This window comes from Vulpes vulpes, unplaced genomic scaffold, assembly GCF_048418805.1.
Source record: "Vulpes vulpes isolate BD-2025 unplaced genomic scaffold, VulVul3 u000000647, whole genome shotgun sequence".
Taxonomy (NCBI): Eukaryota; Metazoa; Chordata; class Mammalia; order Carnivora; family Canidae; genus Vulpes; species Vulpes vulpes.
The window spans coordinates 860,037-878,751 of NW_027325811.1; positions in this window are offsets into that span (position 1 = coordinate 860,037).

Genomic DNA, 18,715 nt, shown 5'->3' on the forward strand with positions numbered 1-18,715 from the left:
CCCATATTAAAAAAAAAAGATGCCTAGGAATATAATGTAGAGAGAGTTCTTTGGGGTGAGGTGGATATTAGATCCAATTCCCACTCTGCCACCCACTCTGTGTGATCCTGGGCACATCACTTCACCCCCTGAGCCCACTGGCCTCACCTGTAAGACAGCAGTGCGACCTGCCTTATAGGCGGATTATAAAGCCCATCAAGCTCTGTCCCTGACTCCTGCCTCTGCCTTCTAGCCATTTCCTGCCAGCACAGCCCTCGTTAGGCATATCAGGCCTCTCAGGGCTCCCTTTTCGTCTCTTGTTACTTAAAAAAAAAAAAAAAAAGATTTTATTTATTCATTCACAAGAGACACAGAGAGAGAGGCAGAGACACAGGCAGAAGGAGAAGCAGGCTCCCTACAGGGGAGCCCGATGTGGGACTCAATCCCGGGACTCCGGGATCATGACCTGAGCTGAAGGCAGATGCTCAACCACTGAGTCACCCAGGTGCCCTTGTCTCTCATTCTTATTCGAGTCAAGATTCATCTGCTTGAAACAATCTCCCCCACCCCAATTTTCCAGGCTGATAGCCATTCATCCTCCAGACCTCCCTGTGGATGCCACTTCCTCCAGGACATTGTCATCTTTAACACCCCACCCCCACCCCAGTTAAAGTTTAGTTTGTGTGTCCTATGAGCCCAGACCACTTGTGCTTATCCCATCAAAGCACCTAAAATGCTACCCTGTTGATTTTATCAGATCATCCCCATGGACTGTGAGCTCTGTGCAAGCAGAAATCCTGCCCTTCTAATGGAGCAGTATCTCCAGGGCTTAGTACAAGACAAGACACACATGAAGCATCCAATATATATATTTGCAAAGTGAATGAAAAAAATAAGCGAACGAAGACTGGCAAATATTATTATGTTGCTCTTTGTATGATCCTGAGATGAAAGTTAGTGCGTGAGAAGTTACACATCTTAGAGCATGCTCCGGGGTATTTTTCCATGTTGCAGCGCCTAATATTTGCAGTAGTCCCCAGGGCCAGACCACCCCCTTGAGCTCAGACTCCACCTTCCTTTGAAGCTGAGACTGCTGGCTTTCCTTGTGCACACCTCCTATTTCCTGTGAGTGCCGCCCACCTATGGCACTCCAGCCAGGACCTTCAACAAAGCTTGAGGCCCAATCTCCTGCCCTTGCTGATCTAGCATGTCCTTCGATCCCATTTCTGCCCAGTCCCATGCAAAGGGTTACACAAGATTCGCTCTGACTTGCTATCTTTGAAACCACGTGACCAAGTAACAGTCCTGTTGGTCTTTAATGAAGAAAGATCTAACCCAAGTATTGTCCTTTCTTCCTCTCCCATAGGTCAGATTTTCTAAGAACATACTAGAAGGGGGAAATCTACCTCACATCACTTTTCTCCTTGGAACTCGCTTCTTAGTGCCCTATTCTCCTTCCCATTCTGCCATAGGCTCCCACTCTTCCTCACTGGTCATCACTGGGAACTCCCAGTCAACCCCCATTAATCAGTTCTTCTCCCCTCTCATGGACTCAGACAAGAGGGTGATGCGAGGCTGACCACATCTCCGTCAAGTGCCTGGACCTTTCATTCTACATTGTGTCAACACAAAGGGGTAGAGGTGTTTCGGTCTTGTCTAAACAACTAGGGTAATTCAAGAAACAAATAACGTATTTTCCTCTTAACTTAAATCTGCACACTGCCCATGACTCTTCCTATGGCCTAAGGAAGAATATCAAAAAAGTAGACTTTTCTCATGCAGTTTCCATCAGGGTACAAACCCATTCCCAAAGAGGCTCTCACTTCTCAAATACCTTATCCTTCCCACTCGGCAGAAAAATGACATCAAACTGAAAATCTAACTCACTACCCAAAAGACCTGCTCCTGACCCAGAAGCCATCACCTTCCCAGTGCTACATTTCTCTAAGTCTGGGTTATTCAGCCTAAGGAAACTCAAGAGCACTCCTTGGCAATGGGGGAACACCCTGATCTCAGTGAAGTCTGGACCCCAAAGTAAAAGAGCTATGTGACTACAAGCTGGATCTCTAGATCCAGGTGACAAAGGCTTGAATACAGCTCTAATTTTCCCAGCTGGGTGACCTTGGTCATGTTTCTTAACCTCTCTGTGCCTCAGCCAATTATTTGTGATATGGTGGTAATAACAGTGAGGCTATACAAGGACTGAGACTTTAAAGAGTGAAAACACTTATAGAACAGAGCTCAGCAAGGAAGATGTACTCAATACATTTTATCTACAGCCATATATATATATATATATATATATATATATATATATATATAGTTCCCCACTGATGTAGACATTTCTATTACCTTTTCTGTTTATCTAGCAAGTAATTGTTGAAGCAGACATAAATATACTCATAAACATCTTCTGAGAACAAACACTAATTCCCAGAGATAGTGCAATCTGGAAATATTTTTTTGAATGACTCGTGAGGAAGTCTCAAAGTGGATCCAGTATAGAAAGTTCACTCCTTCTGAACTTTCAACTTACAGATGCCCATTAGGTGCAAATGGGACTTTTCCTGCTGTCTGCATTTTTACTGAAGCCCCTAAAGGGAAGGTAATAAGTAGCATGCATCTCCCTCCTCAACTCCTCAATCGTATAGGGACCTGCTGGATACCAAAACTCACTAAAAGGTAGCCCAACTAGTCTTTTGACTCTAGACTGTATAAATGGAGAGTAATCTAGTCTAGAGAAACTAGAAAGGAAGATGAGAGGTGCTTTGAGTTCTGATAATATTCTGCTTCTTGATCTGGGTGCTTAAATCTTGAAATGCCCAAAGGGAGTTCACTGAAGGGAATGCCCAAGACTAAAGATCATTCAGTTATTCTCATCACAGGAGAGCGTGACACATGCCCTCGAAGGCTTGAGGACATAGTAGTTGAACGTAGTTGAACAGAGACCGAAGCCTGCCTCATGGACAGACCATTTCTGAAGGCAGGAGCCTGCCTCAAGCTACCCAATAGGGCAGGTGAAGACAGAAGCAGCAGGGGAGTATGCTTTCAGCATGGTGGAGCATGACTGCATGAGTCCTTGTGAGCCTTGTGGACACCATAGAAGATGTATTGAAACATTGTAAAAGGACCCCACCCTCCAGAGTGGTCTGCAAGAGCAATGAGACCCCCATAGTAAGAGGCTAGAGATAGGACCACTGGGATGGGAGTTGAGATGGACGGAGGAAAGTGGGTCACAAGAGGTCAGCTGAAGATGGCATCACCCATATCAGGAACCAGTACAAAGTCCCAAAGTGGAGGAGCCACAGATGCACATTGTGAAAAGGGGTATCAAAGGGCCTAATACCTTGGCAGTGCCAGCCAAGAGAGAATCCAAAAGAGCGCCAACTACATGAAAAGACTATTTGCCCTTCTTTCCCTTTTGCCCCACTCCCTAACCCTGGAGAAGCCCAAGGCAGCAAAGCAAATTGAGGAGGAAGAGTGAGTCAGAAAGAACATTGCCCAAGCAGAGCCTAAGATCAGCCCTCCTTCCCCATTTCAGGACCCCCAGCCAAGGGTCAGCTCCACGCTATGGAAATGGGAGAAGTTTTAAATTGGATCTGAGATCAAAGATTTATTTAGACTCCATTGAGTCTTGTAATACTCAAAGAGTCACAATTATCAAAATAAGACTTGGGGTTTGTTTTTTGTTCTTTAATATAAAAATGACCAGGCTACAGAAGGGGACAAGAGAAGAAAATGCAGCAGCGTACATTTTCAAGGTGGTCATAGTGGGAGAAATTTGGCAGTTTCCTGTATGTAGGTGTTGGACCCAGTGCATTCACAAGACATCAGTTAAAATAGGACAAAACGAAACATATGCCAAGCAAAAATCTCATCAGTCATGCCCTCTCCCAGCAGACGGTTCTGAGCTATTGCTCACCTGGGCTTGTCATAAATTGACCTGATCCTTGGCAAAAAGGTCTTTGTCCTTAAGATTGTTATGAAGGACCTAGATTGTTCCTTTCTTTTACCCCTTTTTCCTCTAACCTGCTGGGCAGAGGACAGTATGCCCTTCAACCACTCCTTGAATCCACAAACACCTACCCCAAGGACAGAAAGCACTGATCCTACTGACATCATTAGATTCGAAATCAAAGTCCTGTCTCAATTTCTCTCTAGGGAAAGAGATGCAGCATGTTTATTTTTCTGGCTACAAAGATATTGGGTATTTAATTTGGGATGGGGAAAGAGAGGTATGATTTAGTTGGGGAGAAAAGTAATTTAAGGACCTTTCCCAAGACATGAAAACTTTCTCTGAAAGAAGCAAATTTAGGAACTCCAAATGACTTCCAAGAGGGCTCACGAATGGACTGGAATGATCTTCCTTTTCTCAAAACAATAAAACAAAAGCAAACAAACCACAGCCAAAAGCCCACACCATGCCAGTAATGCCAGTAAACAACAAGAACTCAGCCAGGCATTGGACACCCCCCTTCCTTCCCCTTCCCCCTTTTCTACTCTCTTTCCTTCAGGACAGACTTAAGTCATCTCTCATCACGTATCCCACCTTATTATTGGTTCCACCATTCTTTGAAAGCGAGCCCCTTGGTCAGCCATATCTTCCTTTCACACTCAGGGAAGCCAATACAAATTCCACATGGAAAACAGGAGAGCCCAGAGGAAAGTGCTGGTCACTTTCTCTCGATTTTCTACTCTCCTGAAAGCTTATGGTCTAGTAGAAATTCTGAATTTTCTTGAAGCGTCTAGAAGAAGCGCAGCTGGAACAGCAGTATCTAAATAAAAATGCTGCTGACCTGCTGATATTAACTAGTCTAAAAATACCATGAAGCATGTGGTTTTCGTTAGAGCAACAAAGCAACTATAGTATGACAAGCAGCCTGCCTTCCAAGATTACCCTCATTTACATGATATTATGTTACACGTGGAGCTGGACCCTTGGGTTTAAAGAAAAACACGAGTTCGGCAGCAAGAGGTGAAACGAAGAGCCAGGCGCTCAGCCAAAGGTTTGAGACTACCCAGGAACGACTGAGCTCACAGTCACATGGCCCCACTCCGCTCAACACTCTAGTCACACGTCATTTGTTCTACTCATTTGGAACTTCTCACATATGGCTCTTATCGCAGGTAATGGTACGTAAGATCAGGGCAGAGCCTGCTTCTTGATCAAGACCACATCCCGCAGAGCATTTTCCACATGGGCTTTAGCACCTACGGAGCTGATGGGCAGCAATCCCATGTAGCTAGATAAGGTATGGGTAGAAAGCACACAGACTTTGGTGACCTGGAGCTGTGTTTCTAGCCTCAATGGTTTCTTTATTTTTTTTTTTTAAGATTTTATTTATTTATGTGAGAGAGCAGAGCACACAAGCAGGGAGGGGAGGGGAGAGGGAGACTCCCCACTGAGCAGGGAGCCCAATGTGGGGCTCGATCCCAGAACCCCGAGATCATGACCTGAGCTGAAGACAGATGCTTAATCAGGTGAGCCCCCCCAGGTGCCCCATGATAGCCTCTTTAAAGCTCTTTAATCTTGGACAAGTTTTCTACTTTCCCAAGTCTCAGTTTGCTCATCTATAAAAAGAATATTAGCACAAAGGGGGATTAATGTTACTACATTCAAAGCTCATATTCATCGCGTGCTTACAACACACCAAGGATTCCACTTCATGTTGCTATAATGCACTATTCTAGTCAATGTCCATCGACACCTCGTGAGGAAAGTAGTAGTATCCGCATTGAGAGATAAGGATACTGTGAACCAAAGAAGTCACATAACTTACCAAGATGACACAATAAGTAAGTGGCTGAGCTGGGATTCAAACCCAGGTCTGACTCATGTCTTGCGTGGCTTGTGTTCTCATCCACAGAGTTTAAAGTCAACACCTAACCTGACTACAACAGGCAAAGAACTAAGTGGTTAAAGGCAGGGACTCTGGGTTCTTCCTTGCTGATCCTTGTGTGAACTTCAGTTTCCTCCTCTGTAAAATGGGGACAACGGGGCCTACCTCATAGTAGGGCTATAAGATTACAACGGCATAATATGCATATGGCTTTGGGAACATTCCTGCCACGTGGAAGTGACTCTGCTATGTTTACTAGTTTTATTATGCTAACACAACCGACAGGTCAATGATGATGGGGGCTGGAATAAGGGCATATGAAAGAAGATGAGCATGGGAGGCCACCAGGTGACTGCTCTGTGGCACCTGTAAAACCCCCATGGGAAACTTGCAGGGTGACTAGGAACAATTTCAAGGATGCTGAGTCCGTACTTATGCAGATAGAGGAATCCTGGAGATTTTACCATATTTATAAGACTTGAGCTAGTGAAATCAGGAGACATCTGGATAGGAAATGTGATGCTAAGCAGATAGATGTACACCTCAGGCATGGCCCCACAGCTGAGGGCTGGGGAGTCAGGTTGGGGAAGTCCACTGCTGGCTTGGTCCAGGGTGCACCCCCCCCCAGGTACCCTTGCTGTCTGATGATGTCACTATGTGAAGTCATACATGATCCAGGGGATGCCTAGTGATGGAGCTGACTTGTCTGGCTCATCAACCCCATAAAATCATTTTCAGATCATGCCTACTTTGAAAGACTAGAAGTATAGCCAATGGGAGGCCTCCATGATGATAAGAGGTTCCAAAACTGACTTGGGAACTTCTTAGCAAACTGTGCAAACAAGGAAAAAAAAAACCTAAAAACTCTCTCCAAGATGCGATGTGAGGCAGGACTACATGATCAAGTAGAAAATGCAAACTTCTTTCAAGTAATTTATGGAATTGCTGTCAACAGTGAAGCTGTGGAGATTGACCAATTCACGTCTCAAAGAGGATCTGAAGGAAGGGCGTTTACGTCTCAAGGGATAAATGGGAGACCAAGAAAGAACCTTTACGATACAAACCCAGAAACCACTTCATCTTGGACTGTGTTCCTGGATTTTGGTTCTGGGTGTGAATTTCTGGCTGTAACAAAAATAATAAGTAAGCAAGCACTCTACGTCTTTCCAACTCTTTTTTGCACATATCAGATGGAACCTCAGGTCTATTGTTTTAATTTTAATATCCACCACCAGCTAACTGTGTCCTGGAAATAAAGGCTTATCTTACCAAAAAAAATCTGAAGAAAATGATGACAAGGCTGTTTATGGGAAAAGATCTCAGCCTTAGGAGGCAATATGTAGCAATGAGCAAAGAAGATGGAAAAACAGGAACATAAAATCCGGCCATCCTGAAGTCTTCTCTCTCCTTACTCAGTGATTTTCAAATTATAGCTTTATTTTGGCAATACTATAAAAGTAATGCTGATAAGCTAGTTACTAAAATCTGGGTATGACATATTTTAATATAGCAAGGAAATAAAGTTTTATTTTTAAAGCTGTTGATGAAATTTCTCTTAAGGAGAAAGCATCTTTTGCTTAGCAAAATGTCTTGAGGAGCCACTTGGTTGTGGAAAAGTAGGCTCTGGAAATATTGTTCAAAGGAAGACCATTAAACCAAAGAAAAAATCTATTTCTCTGCCTAATAATAGAAGAAAAAATAGGTTTCCAAGGGCAGATTGAAATGGCGGGGACAGAATAAGCTGACAGAGAGGTAGGTGGAGACACAAGGGAGGAGGGAGAGAGTCCAGGAAGATGAAATCTGGAGGGTCCAGGAGAAGAGAGCTCAAGAGAAATTCTCACACTGGTAGAAAAAGCTGGGAATGTGTCAGTCTAGAAATCAAGAGATCTCTCACATTTAGTTTTAAAGAACTGGCCGTGCTCCGAGGCAATACAATCCCCATTGTCTTGAACTCTGTAAAAATGGGCTACACACGAATGGCATCAAAGGAAAAAGCAACCGTGCTCACGACTGAGATGAGAAGAACCCCATGAAGCAAGAGAGAAGTAAGATTGAGAATTTAGTAGGTGCAGAAAGCCTAGAAGAATCAGCCCAGCCCAGCCCCTGAGGATTTGCACAGTGTCTAGAAATGCATGCTGGCTTTCCCTGTATGTGCATGTGATGGGGCCCCAAGCCATCTTTCTTTGAATACCGATGGTTGGGGTGATCCAGGAGTTGGAATTGGGGAACACCCTGAGAGACTGTATCTGGATTAAGTAAGTGTCATCTCGCCTGGGATGCAGAAATCTCCCTTGTTAAAGGAAGACAGTGCGGCACCACTACGTAGCCCGCAGCTGGTGCCATCGCCAAACTGTTATAATCGTTAGGGAGGCAGCTGGTGACACGCAAGTCCAGCCGTTACAGCTGGGCGAGTGGCTCTGGCTCTAAGGTGATTGGTCGGGATGCAGCTGCCAGAGCACGATCCCTTTACATACGGAGCAAACGTTCCCGTGAGCTTTTGGGGTGGCGATGGAAGGAGTGAACCTATGGGCCCGGAAGTCTGCATGACTTGGACCAAGACATGACTTTGAGGGGTGGGAGTCGAGCTCTTCCTCGTGTCCACCCTTCTTCTCCGGAGGTGATGTCCTCTGCACTCGGTGTATTTTCAAGATCTGAGAGGCACTAGTCAGGGAACCTGGTTACACATCGCACAGTGCCCAGTGGGGTATTTGTTCTCCTAAGTTTTCTATGACCCTGATGGTGATTTATTTTTAAGAACTTAAAAAAAAAAAAAAAAAAAAGAACTAGAGGGTATTATGCTAAGTGACAGTGATTAGAAAGTCCTGACAGTGACGGTGCGTCGAACTGTTGCATCCTGGTCCCTGCAGACGGGTGTAAAGATTATGCACCTGGCCTCTTCCCTCGGGCGCCTCCAGGGGTCCTCACCCCTACCTTGCACCCTTGCTCCCCACGCTCCCCCAGCGGCTCTTCCCAAGGCCAATGGTGACCAGCTAAGGGAGACCAGAGTGGCCTCCCTACGTCCTCCTGGCCTCTGGTACCCCCTCAGGTGAGCCGTGACGTAAGGCTGCCCAGGGCTGAACTGACCAGCAGGTGAGGTACTTCAGCCTCGGGAACCCCGAGGGCTCCAGGGATTCTGCTCCCGCTCAGGAACCGTCATTGATGAGGCTCTCCTTTGCCCGAACTTGGGGGGGGCTCCTCTAAGTGCCCGCCTCGGTCCTGAGCTCACTTAGTCGGGTTTGGACAAGAACCTGCTGTGTCAGTTCAGCAAGAATCCCTCACCCTTGGTATCTGAGCGACCCCCGACGTCTGAACCAATCCCCCCCCATGTGTGCTCCCCACGCCGGCCTGCCTCCCGTTGAGTCCTGGGACACAGCCTTAGCCAGGGCCCTGGGTTGGATGGTTTCTCTCTGCTCCGTGGCTGTGCATTTCCACTTTTCCTTGTCATATCTGAAATCCCGCTCGATCGCCCCCACTGGGAGGCACCTGTTGCAGTAGTTTCTCTGGATAGAGTCTTCCTTTTGGTCTTCTTTTTTTGTTTTTTTAAGATGCATTTATTTATTCATGAGACACAGAGAGAGAGGCAGAGACACAGGCAGAGGGAGAAGTAGGCTCCCTGCAGGGAGCCCAATGGGACTCGATCCTGGGACCCCAGGATCACGCCCTGGGCTGAAGGCAGGTGCTCAACCGCTGGCCCCCCAGGGCCCCCCCTTTCATTTTTAACAAGTAGCTGAATGCTTTCTCTTTCATGCCATCCGAGAGGCTGATTCCACAGCGCTCTTCTGGAAAAGCCGCCCTTGCAATCCTCCTCACACCCCCAGGGCCCTGAACCCCAGATCTGCTCTCTGAGGCTGCCTCCAAACTCTCCTCCACCCCCGCTGCTGGTCCCTTGGGCCGCACCGTGGGCTCCCGTGTGCCCACGGGACTGCTGTTGTCTCTGGCCTCCTAATGCTCTCACTGCTGCTTCCCAGATCTCTCCGCTCACGCACACTCACACCCCGTCCTTCCTCCCCACCGATGTCACAGTAACCTAAGCACGGCTCTGGCCTTACTCCCTTGGCATCGCTCCGCCGGCCTCTCCCCATGCACATACATACAACCTTGTGTCGCATTCTCCAAGTCTTTTTCACTATTCTCCTGGCTCCAGGAGCCCGCCCTCCTGGGCCTGAGGCTTCCCCCACCGGGACCACCCCTTCCCCTCCCTCTGCCTTTCTAAATGCTCTCGAAAGTCAGCGTAGCCACCACCTCCTCCGGGAAGGCCTCCCTGACCCTGCCCAGGGTGAAGCGGGGTGGCCTCCTGCACTGCCTGTCCCAGGCCTTCCTCCCCACAGGGCCACACTGCAAAAAGGAGGACAGGACGTGGCCGGTGGACAGGGATTCTCAGTGTCCCCTGCGACTCAGGGAGGCCCACCCAGCTTGGTGGCGGGCTGCGGGCATCCGAGTGGGGCACCGTCCCCAAAGTCCAACGTGATTACCTTCGGTGGCTTGGCACCCAGCCCGTACGGAGCTGAGCCTCCGGGTGCCCCGGGCTCACCATCATCATCCTGCTACCGGCTGCGCAGGCCCGGGGCACCTGCACGGTGACCACCATGCACTGTTGTCTCCACTGTCGCCGGACCTCAAGGAACTGAGAACTGCAGGTGCCGGAGGCTACGGCAACATTCTCGCAGAATCCTAGGTGATCGGACGTGTCAGACACACGCGAATCTACTGCAGCATTTGGTGGCCCGAGAGTCGCAGTAGTTGCATCGCTTGTCAAGTAAGCTGCAAAGTCCTTGCGAGTGGGGACATGTCTCCTTCAGCTTCGAATCCTGCTTAATAAGCAGTCACTGAACATTGGTGGAGGGAAGGAGGAAGGAAACGGAGCCGGGAGCTCCCAAGGGCTCACCCGGGGCCAGCACTTAGGACACCGATGTTCTTAGGAAGGAGTCTCCAAAGTTAAAGATTTGCGGATAAAAAAAATTAAATAAATAAAGATTTGTGGGTGTACATGCTGACATTTTTCACGTGATGCTTATGCTAGATTTACAATATACGCAGCATTGCAAAAATCCTGAGCTATCCCATTACCCCCCAAGCTGCTGCCCCTAGCAGGGGTTGTATCAGTCCGGTGTAGAAATGCTGCTTTTAGCCAATGACAAGCTGTTCTGATTCGTGGCTTTTCATGTATTTATTCTGTACAGCAAAAACAAACCCGTCATTATTTAGGATGATGCTTTGGTAAGCAGAATTGGTCACATGCAAGAAGAAAAAGAAGAGATGTTCTCGGTGCCCAGTGCTTCGAGAGCCAGCGTAGTGCAACTCAGTTGTGAAGAATGAGACGTCACTAGTATTTACTTTTAGCAAAAACTGTGGTCAGAACAATGGCGTCCTCAGTTATGCGGGCGTGGCCTACACGAGTAGACGAAGAAGGATCGGGAGACTGAGTAAAACATTCAGCTGCTCCATGTGGATGGAGAAAAGCAGGAACAAAGCAGAGGCTTCATTCGTTCCTAGTTGGTGCCCAGAGACAATTCACCGGCCCTCATGAGATCCTCGCTGGAAGAGGACCGGTATGGAGGGTAGGTAAGTGAATCCTATTTGTTCACTTTCTATTTGACCAGAAATTTCTGCATATGTTGTATTAGCACACTGGTCAATTTCAAATGACACGTATCCAATTCTAATCCATTTGGCCCTAATGTCCACTTATTCGTTCTCACAGTTAAAACGATGAGGAGGACCAGGTTGGAGTTCAGGCATGGCTGGATCCAGGACATCGCATTGTGTCCTGAAGATGCAGTTGCTGCATCTCCGCCTTTAAGCTCTGCTCCATTCCTCCTTAAGCAGGTTTTCGCTACTTGGCAGCACAGATTATTTAGTAGCTACAGACTTAAATGGCTCTTTGCTTTTGCCATCTCTAGAGGGAGCGAACTTCTGTTAGGCCCTACCGCGGCTCTGAATGGCTCTGTTGGATGAGACGTCCACCTCAAGACACATTAGTGAGTTCGAGAGATGGGGTATGCTTGTCCGGTCTGGCTCAGATGCCCAACCCTCAGGAAAATCTCTGTGTGACAGACAGACCAACAAAAGTCTCTGGAAGAGGAATTTCCCAACAGACAGAAGAGTTGTCTACATACTAAGAGTAAGATCTGTGCGGAGCATCTCCTCCGCCATCCTGTCTACAACCTCCCCACATATGACCTAATCCTATTTTTTTTTCCTGAAAGGCCTGAAAAATTTCCTCCTAGGTCTCATGCAAAACAAAGCAAAGCAGAACAAAACAAGACAAAAACTATTTGAGGTTGGAAAAACCACGACTCTCCAGGCACCGTACTAGGATGGAAGGCTTCGAATGCTCAGCTTCTAACAAGTACTTGCTCAACCTTGATGCCTCGGCTTCAGTAAAAAAGTACCTGTTCTTTACAACAGATTTACCTCTTCGGCCGAGATGGAGATGCTAAGACAGGATAATTTAAAAGCTGGAAGAAGCCAAATAACAGTTTTCATCAGGGGAATAAAATAGCATCAATTCTCTGGATTGGACACCACCCAAGAAAAGCCATTATCCAGCAGTGACACGTGAAAGATCTGCTTTGATTTCATGCAGGAGGGTATTTAGCAGTGTCAAGACAAAACACACCAACTCCCATGGGCTGTCAAAAAAAAAAATGCCATTAGAAGCACAACCCTGAAAAAAACAAATCCACTCCCATTGCAAATGTCACCAAGCTTTTGATGGAAAATGGATGCATTTGGCTGGAAAGAGTGAAAGAAGTGGGGGTAGCAGGGGGCGAATGAATGAAGAAGGAGAGAGACAGTGGTAGAAAAGTGACCTTTTATCTACTCCAGATGTATGTGAAAGTGGAATGCTCAAGAATACAGACTTTGACCAGAAACAGGAAGACAAATACTGTGACGATCTCACTCACATAATAATAAAGTTGTCCAATAATAAAATAGTCAAGTAATAAAATAGTCAAATAATAAAATAGTCAAATATTAAAATAGTCAAGTAATAAAATAGCCAAATAATGAAATAGTCAAATAATAAAATAGTCAAACTCATAGAAGCAGAGGGGCTGGGGGGGCAGCGGGAGGTGGAGAGGGGATGGTCAAGGGTATACATTTTTTGTTTTGCACCGTGAATAAATTCTGGCTATGGGCTGGCTACCCAGCATAGTGCCTCAGAGCCAACAGTACTTAGAATTTTCTAGGTGGGTACGTCTTATGTGAAGGGATTTTAGCACAGTAATAATAATGAGGACTGCGACGGTGATAGTAATAAAGGGGGCAGGGAGAAAGTTGGTGAGGCGATGGAGAATGTCTATGGCCCCGATGGTGGTGATGGTCTCATGTGTGTGTACTTACCCTCCAACTCATCACCTGGTACACATTCAGTATGTACAGTTTGGTTTTTGTTTTTTTTAATATATCAATCATACCTCAACCAAGTGGTTTTAAAAAAACTGATCACCTTAGAGAGTGATAGCTCAGGGGTTCAGGGTTCCTTTTTGGGGTGATAAAAAGGTTATAAAAGAGATCACAGTGATGGTTGCACAACTCCATAAATATAATAAATCACTGAATTGGACACTTTAAATGGGTGAATTATATGTGGCTTAAATCTCAATCAAAAAAATATATAAATAAATAATAAACAAACAAACAAACAAACAAATAAATAAATAAAATAACAACAAAAATAAAAATAAAAAGTAAATAAATCTCAATCAAGCTGTTTAAGAGGGCAGCCCAGGTGGCTCAGGGGTTTAGGCCCCGCCTTCAGCCCAGGGCGTGATCCTGGGGACCCGGGATCAAGTCCCATGTCAGGCTCCATGCAGGAGCTTCTCCCTCTGCCTGTGTCTCTGCCTCTCTCTCTCTCTCTCTCTCTGTCTCTCATGAATAAATAAATAAAATCTTTAAAATAAAAATAAATAAATAAAACCTATTTACAAAAAGTAGGCTGCTTAAGAAAAAATATTTTTGAAAAAAATATTTTGATTAAGAAAGAAAAAAAAAAAAGCAAGCACAGGCCTCGGACTCAGATGTGAGGTCAAGGTCAGGCCCCGCCACTTAATTGTTACCTAAGCTTGGTTACTTAACCTCCCGAGGTCTCTGATTCTTCATGTGAAAAACAGGAAGAAAAATAATAGTGCAGTTAAGGCTTAAAAGCAGCCATGCCCCAGTGGTGCTGAGCCAGGCCCGCACAGGGCCCACACTGAGTGAATCCATGGCATTACAGGGTGGTGGGGACGGTGTATCCTGGCACTCCATGGAAAACATTTCCAGAACAGAGAAGCTATTTAAATTCATCCACTTAAAAATACCGAGCTAGAAATCCCGGATAGGCTTTGCCTCTGTATGTCATGGATAGAACAGCAAAGTGTGAGTAAACACACTCCTGTTTGACAGCTGCACACTAGGAACCCGCATCTAAAGAACCTTCAGCATGATGGAGTTGGCCTTTTTTGCAGAACACTAGAGGTCCCTGTTGGCACTGAATCTTCCAGGCCTCGGGACTGAGAATTCAGAGTGACAGTTTTCTCCTTCAGCCCCACTAGATGTCTCTTCAACAAAGTTCTGGGACCCTCAGTGCCCTGGCATCAAGTCGGTTTGCCCAGAAACCCTCACACGGAAAGGTCTCAGCTTTATTTATTTTATTTTATTTTATTTTTTTTTTTGGTCCCAACTTTAAATTACCAACTTGCCTGCATGTGGATACATCCTAGAAGCCACCTTTGTGCTGCCACAAATGTGATCCTGATAGAAGGCGTTTGTTTTCCAGAAGCATTTTCTGGTATTAAGCCATGGGGGAAGCAAAGAGGACAGTGACGATTAGTTTAATTTGGGGTTAATTTGGAAATCACAGAGGGTACTTGGAAGCCAGAGGGGAAGTCCTCTTCAAGAAATTAAGAACAAGGTTGCTGTCTCAGAGCTAAATTGTCAACTCCGGGCAGCCCAGGTGGCTCAGCGGTTTAGCGCCGCCTTCGGCCCAGGGTGGGATCCTGGAGACCCTGGATCAATTCCCATGTCGGGCTCCCTGCATGGAGCCTGCTTCTCCCTCTGCCTGTGTCTCTGCCTCTCTCTCTCATTCTGTCCCTCACGGATAAATAAAACCTTTTAAAAAAAATTTTTTTAAATTGTCAAATCCACAGAGGCCTTAGGGATTTGCAGTTACCTTAACACACCAAAGCCGCTCACAGGCCGGAGCAAGACTTGGTTCTGTGTTGTTGGAAGGGGCTGATGCATCAAAAGAAAAACAGCGTTTGCTGGCAGCTGGGCATCCAGGGAGAGCTGGAGAGAGTGCCAGAGGCTTGCTAGGGTAATGTAGCAGAGAAAGGGGGCCCCTGGGCCTGGGTCTACAACAGAGCAAGCCCCAGTGAGGGACTGGACCCTCGCGTATTGAACCCTGAAGCGCCTGGGCAGTCATGTCATCAGACTCCATCCTGACCAACAGGACCTCCAAGGTCCTGTGAGCTCCTGCGTCTGCCCACAGGGAGAGAAGGAGCTGCTGAAGGCCCACGGGGGAGAGTTCTGCTCCGTGTGACATGCATTTCTCATTCTGAACCCTGCATCTGGCATATTCTTCAATGCCTTCCGAGTTTGGCAGCGTGCACTGGCCTGTGCCAGCCTCCTGAGCTCTAGGACAGTCACAAGACAGGTTCCCACCCCGTAAGGCAGAGAGGGGGTCATATGCTGGGTCGAGGTGTCTTCCCCAGTACTTCCACCTGGGAAGACCTCTCCGTGAGGCTGTGAGCTAGCTCCTGGAACGCATGGCTTCCTTATTCGGTGTCCAGTTTACATGGTCTGAGTCTTACCTCGTGGTGAAGCCAGCTGTTCTCCAGCGTCCATAAAGGCCATGCACTGAGACAACGCTCTCCGTGACGGTACCGACGGCGGCGCTTTCCTAGGGGCAGAGGCTAAAGGATTGGGGAAGCTCTCGCATCCTCTGGGCCTTCTCTCTCTTTTTTTTTTTTTTTAATTTTTTTATTTATTTATGATAGTCACAGAGAGAGAGAGAGAGAGAGAGAGAGACGTGCAGAGACACAGGCAGAGGGAGAAGCAGGCTCCATGCACCGGGAGCCCGACATGGGATTCGATCCGGGGTCCCCAGGATCGCGCCCTGGGCCAAAGGCAGGCGCCAAACCGCTGCACCACCCAGGGATTCCTGGGCCTTCTTTCTTATTGACACAGGATGACAGCTCCAGTGAACCCCCGGCCGACACCAAGTTGAGTAGTCAGGGCCCGGCTGACCGTGGGAATGTAGTCCCTCATTCAGCAAATAGCCCGTGTGCACCTGCTGCCGCCGGATGCTGTCCCCAAGCCAGGGGTGCGCAGTGAATTAAACCAAAACTTTCGCCCTGGGGGAGCTATTCTTTATGGTCGAATAAACAGAACCAGGAAACAGGCACAGAACTGAAGTACAGAATGCATCCCCACTGTGATGAGCACAGCGCAAAAATAATAAGTAAAATAAAATAACCCCACAAGGAAGAAGCACCAGAATGGCAGGTGACGAAAGTGATGGGGGTGAGGCGCCCTGAGGCAGACCTTGAAGAAGGCCGCCGGAGAAGCCTACTGCAGCCAAGTACAGCAAGTGCAAAGGGCCCGGGGCGAGACCGTGTGAGGAGCACCCATGTGGCTGGTCAGGAGCAGGGGGAGAGAAGGTTATGTCGCAGACCTAAGGGTGGGAGGGGGAATTTGATCAAGCTGGGCGTTGGGGAATGTAAACATAACCCAGAATTTAAAATGCGCTGATAGGGGATCCCCGGGTGGCTCAGCGGTTTAGCGCTGCCTTTGGCCCAGGGTGTGACTTGAGTCCCGGGTTCGAATCCTACATCGGCCTCCCTGCATGGAGCCTGCTTCTCCCTCTGCCTGTGTCTCTGCCCCTCTCTCCCTCTCTCTCTCTTTCTCTCTGTTTCTCATGAATAAATACATAAAATTTAAAAAGGGCTGATAATTTTCCTCATTTCACCATCAAGGCTGGGTTTTGCCACACGCACACGCACGCACATGCATTTAGAAAGTGTGCGGTTACTACTTTTTAATGGAACAACCCAAACCCGCAGCAGCCCACCGAGGGCACAGCTGTGTGCTGACCTATGTCGCGCCCGCCTGCTGACACAACTACGGCTCTTCCCCACGCGGCTCCTTGCTTCATGTCCCCCGGGTGGCTCTTCGCACATAATTATGTGACTGTCTACTGGTCTGTCTTCCCCTCAATTATGAGTGACTTTAGGCCAAGTGCCTCACTCATTTTTGTGACTCCAGCGTGAGCGAACCACAGGGCACAAAATGGGAGCTCGATAATGACCTCATTTAAATTGAACTTGGGTTATTTTATATTTGGGCAGCAGCTGCTTGCTTCTTCAGGAGCCCTCAGTATATCGAGTTTTAAAAAATTTTTAAATCCACATCTACTCTTAAGTGTAAATAACACTAGGGGCGCCTGGATGGCTCAATTGTTTAAGCGTCTGACTCTTGATTTTGGCTCAGGTGGTGGTCTCAGGGTCATGGGATCGAGCCCCTCCTCATGCTCTATGCTGGGTGCAGAGTCTGCTTGGGATTCTCTTCCTCTTCCTCGTCTTCCTCTCCTCCCCATTCATGCCCTTTCTCTTTCTTTCCCTCTCTCAAAGTAAACAAATAAATGTTAAAACACACACACGCACACACACACACACACACACAGTGAATCACTTCCATAAGCTCAACACACGTTGTTTCAATGTGGTAATAATATGTAATGGGGATGGTAGGCCTTGGATCAATGAATCGACCGAAATGTTGAAAATTGAAGTAGGAGCGCAGAAGTTATCTGATTATTTTTCAGCACAGCTGATGACATTTCCACTACCCACTCAAGCACAATTAAACAAAAAGCCCTGCCCTCCTCCTTGGCCTGGGTGCAGTGCCTACAGTTCGCTGGAGTCAGGGCGGCACGGGTTCTACTCTCAGCTCTATTGTTTATTAGCCCGCTGACCTTGGGCAAGTTACTTAACCTCTCTGATCCTCAGTTTTCTCATTGATTAAAAAAAAAAAATAGTACTATCCTCGGAAAGTTCTTAAGTGTAATACACGATATAATCAACGGAAAGCACCCAACATGATTCCTGACAAGGCACCCTCCTGGTGCTACTTGTCGTAACGCACAGAAAGCCAGTGTTCTGTATTTTATCGTGCTCCCCAGCTTTCATCTGGTTTTCCTGATTTTCATAATTGCCACTCTTTAAAAAAAAAAAAAAAATCTGGGTCATGGAGCTCTACAGACCAAAATCTATAGTAACAGATCCTTGAGCAGCTCCGTAAGGCCTTCCCTGCAATTCCAAGACACAGAAAGTCTTCAAAATTTGGAAACTCTTCACAGGTTCTTTGGAAGTGAAATCTGAGCTGACCTAAATCACGCGCTGGGCACCCTCGCAGGGACCCGTGAGGAAACTGATGCAGTCTTTATTTATTGCACTTGACTGTGACTATTCACAGTTTTGCTGCAGACTTGTTCACGTATTTGGTGAAACGAGGCACGCCCCCGACTCTGCTGGTAGCGCGTCACACGTGGTATGTGGTCCGTATTGCTTTTCTGAAATCTTGAAACATCTGGATTCCGCATCCAGGCACCGGGGTTTCAGGTAAGAGCCGTGGGCCTGCCACCTGGCCGCACTGAGAGGCAGGTGCCTCGTGCGCAGGTGTCGTGCCGGGACCCACAAAGGTCCTTGTTTGCGTGCATGATGCCTGGGATGGCCCAGACCCCCCTGAGCAGACCGGGCAGACATCTGTTGATATCGGCTAGTGTTTCCTTTCCTAGGGTCCCCTGGGTCCCAGGCTGGCCCCGTTCGTTCCCAATTGCAGACGGGCCACGGCCTAGTGTTCTGGGCGTGATCCTTGCCATGACGCAGCACCAACCAGGTACTTACAAAAGC